Genomic DNA, 4652 nt, shown 5'->3' on the forward strand with positions numbered 1-4652 from the left:
CCTGAGTTCAAATTCCGCTGCGGTCGGCTTTGCATTTTATCCTTTCAAGGTCGATAAATTAAGTATCAGTTAAGCACTGGGGTCGATGCAATCGACTTAATCCCATTGTCTGTCTTTGTTTGTCCCCTCTATGTTTAGCCCCTTGTGGGCAATAAAGAAAGAAGAAATGTTAGCACGCCGGGCGAAATGCTTAGCAGTATTTCGTCTGTCTTTATGTTCTGAGTTCAAATTCTTCCGAGGTCGACTTAGCCTTTCATCCTTTCAGGGTCGATAAACTAAGTACCAGTTGCGTACTGGGGTCGATCTAATCGACTGGCCCCCCTCTCCCAGAATTTTGGGCCTTGTGCCTAGAATACAAAAGGATTATTTAAGCTTACGTCGATTCCTCCGTGGTGTGGTTTTGAATTCATAATAAGATAACCACATACAAATTATAAGAATAATAACAAAAGATATACGGTACAACACTGTTTCTACTTCGCGGATTTTTATCTATCACGAGGTTTTGGGAACGTAAGACCTGCTATAGTCGAGGTATTACTCTATGTGTATGTCTAAAAATTCCCTTGCATTATCTGTCTTTTGGGAGTTGCCTCCCTTAATTGCTAACATACTGTTAGGTACGTACACAGATATGCAGGAAGTAAATAGACACCTTTAATTTTCAAAATCTTTTATTTCATATTAATTGGTTGGAGGAGAGGTTTTCTTCTAGCTGCTCGTCCATAATACCCAAGCTTATGTAGATATGTAACTCACGTTCGTAGACTAACTTCTAGCTGTTTTTCAATGTCAGAAGCCTTCGAACGGGGTTCGTTTTCCACAATTCTCTTCAAACAGCGAAGCTTCCTTTCCGAGGACTCAGGTCGGCCGGGACGAGAATCTGTTGATTCTTTTCCTTGGCTTTTGAATTGCACTATAATTCTATTAACTGTAGCAAGAGGAATTTGAAGATTTTCGGCAATTTTTCGCTGGCTAAGACCAGCTTCAGATTGCCCAACAATACGACCTCTTTGAAAATCTGACAGTTCTGATGAATGTTTTTGTGCGTGGCATGGTTACTCTTCGCAAATGCTTAATATAATGGCACCTGGAATGAAAAAGAATAATTACGTAAATCGTTCCCAGAAAAATATTTTACCTACAAAATTTATACTCGTAATAAAACAACAGTAGAATGTAAAGAATATTTTATGTAAAGTGAAAAGAATGTCAAGATTATTTATAATGAACATATTATTAATATAAGCATTTTCTGAATCACTTTCACTCGCACTAAACTCGTGCGCACAGTCACTTGTAGACGCTATCACCGATTCACAAGCACTTCTAGATGGACTTGTAGATTTCTTTTAAAAAAACAAGTCTAGAGTTGTTTGCTTAGAAGCTTTTTTTTTCGCTCTCTATAATTTTCTCGTCAACAAGCAGAAACATTTGTTATGGTAGTAGAGTACTTTTCCACTTCGTTCAAAATTTGGATCTTGTGTTTGACAAATTTCTTATTATAAAATAAAACTCGTAAACCCAGGGTCTCGTAAAAAGGGTCCTCGTAAACTGTGGTATAACTGCATATAGATTATTATTATTTTTTATCTCTCCTCTATTTTTTCTTATCTTATTGGTGTTCAGAGAGTAGCTGATTTCCACTATTGAGCATATTCTATTCATTAGGATCCTACACAGCAATATCTGGTTGGTAGTGTATTAATTTGGTTGCTGTTTTAATAGTTATCTCAAGGACACAGCACACCTACTTGATTGAGAATAGAACGCACAACCTTAGAACCATGAAGTGAATATCGTAACCACTATCCAACGCAAATTAGCATTCCCCACTTTCATCATTAACAATGACAACAACAAAAATGTAGAGCTTCGGTCAATTTCCCCAGCGTTATCCTTCTACCAAATTCACTCACAAGGCATTGGTTCACTCGGGGTTATAGTAGAAGACCTTCAAGGTGTCACGCAGTGGGACCGAACCCGAAATTACGCGCTTGCAAAGTTAGCTTCTTCATAACTCAGTCATGCTTGCATCTTTAACTGATTTCGATATAATCCAAGTTACAGCTGACTTCGGTGAAATTTGAACTCAGAACGTAAAAAGCCGGAATGAATACGGTGAGTCATTTCAGGGAGGTTCCTAACAAGCTTTCCTATTTGCCGTTTTTACAGTCATATGCAAGATTTTCCTGGACATACTTTCAAATAGTCAGCATGTCCACATCTGGAATGTCTTTGTTCCTAAGTCTACAGGATCGGAGGTGGCCTGGAGTTAAATAATAGCAGTCCAATGATAATTTCGTAAACATTTGCACAGATAAAACACACACACACAGAGGCACACACACACACACACACACACACACACACACACACACACACACACACACACACACATATGTATACATACAAACATACATACATGTATACATACATACATACATACATATGTGCTAACGATTTTACCAGCTCACCTTGTAAGACTAGTACTTATAATATCGGTCCCTATTGCCGAACTGCTAGTTTACGGGTACATATACACACCAACATCGGTTGTCAAGTTATGGCGGGGTGCGAAACACAGACACACACACAAATATATACATATGAACTTGTTCTCTTCCTCAGCTGCTTCTCGTTCACGGGGGAGTTTTACGAATATTTCTTGGGAGTGGCAATGGGAACGACAATGGGTCCCAACTATGCGAATGTGCTGGTTTTTTTTTTTATTCCATCTCTGTTTATTCTGTCGTGTTTCGTTCTATTGAAAAGCGTAGGCTCAAAACGTAAAAGATTTTCTCACTTTCCCGAATATTAAACTAATACACCTGCTTGTTGTTTATATACCTATCTGCGTCTTTTTTGTAAATTTCAATTATATATATATATATATATATATATATATATATATATATATATACGACGATCTTCCTCCAGTTTCCGTCTACCAAATCCACTCACAAGGCTTTGGTAGGCCGGAAGCTTATAGTAGAAGACACTATCCCGAGTTGCCATGCAGACGGACTGAAACTGGAGCCTTGTGGTTGGGAAGTATGCATACATACATACGTACGTGCAAATGATTTTGAAAGCTCACCGCTTCCATACCTACACACTAATACACATTCATATGTGTGTATTAGTATGTAGTATTTATTCATATGTAGGAAGATTTATACATTGATAAATTATATAGAATAATAAACATACGCACAGGCATATTCAACCATATTCATTACAACCATATTCAACTTTTCCCTTTTATTCTCTGTGCCTTACTTTATTTATTCTTCACTCTGATGCCATACCATACACCATTGCAAGCAGAAACAGCTGTTAGATACGATGCAGTCTATTTGTATTGAATTCATAAATAATCCTTTCTACTATAGGCACAAAGCCTGAAATTCTGGGGGAAGTGGTAAGTCGATTACATCGACCCCAATACGCAACTGGTACTTAATTTATCGACTCCGAAAGGATGAAAGGTAAAGTCGACCTCGGCGGAATTTGAACTCAGAACGTAGCGGCAGACGAAACACCGCTAAGCATTTCTCCCGGCGTGTTACTGCTTCTGCCAGCTCACCGCCTTTGAAATAATAACTAATGTAAGTCAATCGCTTTTTATGGATATTTCTCCGTTTTTCTGTCTTCTTTATATAGAGAGTGGCCCAAAAGTAGGTTTAGTTATTCAACAATCTCTTTCAAAATTCAGAATTTAAAAGTATAGATTTTAATTATCAAAAAAATATGAAACCATTATTTAATGCTAATAAGTTAGATATTTAAATGAAATAAAATGTTTTAAAAGAAATTTAAAGTGTCTTCGTGATAACTGTAAACCTACTTTTGGGTCACCCTGTATGTATATATATATATATATATATATATATATATTTATAGGCGTAGGAGTGGCTGTGTGGTAAGTAGCTTGCTTACTAATCACAGGGTCCCGGGTTCAGTCCCACTGCGTGGAGCCTTGGGCACGTGTCTTCTACTATAGCCTCGGGCCGACCAAAGCCTTGTGAGTGGATTTGGTAGACGGAAACTGAAAAAAAGCCCGTCGTATATATATGTATATATATATATGTGTGTATGTGTGTATATGTTTGTGTATCTGTGTTTGTCCCCCCAACATTGCTTGACAACCTATGCTGGTGTGTTTACGTCCCCGTAACTTAGAGGTTCGGTAAAAGAGAACGATAGAATAAGTACTAGGCTTACAAAGAATAAGTCCTGGGGTCGATTTGCTCGACTAAAAAGCGGTACTCCAGAATGGCCACAGACAAATGACTGAAAGAAGTAAAAGAGTATTTATATATATATAGATAGATAGATAAATAGATAGATATAGATATATTTATATACAGAGATACATACCTACATGAATACATGCGTACAAACGATTTTACCAGCTCACCACCACCATATCCAGACATTACTGCTCACATTTATTCATACGTAGGAAGATTTATATATCAATAAATTATATATATTGACAAATATAGCCCCCCTACACACACACACACACACATATTTATACGTTGGAAGATATATACATTAATAAATTATATACATCAATAAACACAGACAAACACACACATACATACATATATGTATGCATATATATATATATATATATATATATA

Source organism: Octopus bimaculoides, chromosome 12 (assembly GCF_001194135.2).
Source record: "Octopus bimaculoides isolate UCB-OBI-ISO-001 chromosome 12, ASM119413v2, whole genome shotgun sequence".
NCBI classification, from domain to species: Eukaryota; Metazoa; Mollusca; class Cephalopoda; order Octopoda; family Octopodidae; genus Octopus; species Octopus bimaculoides.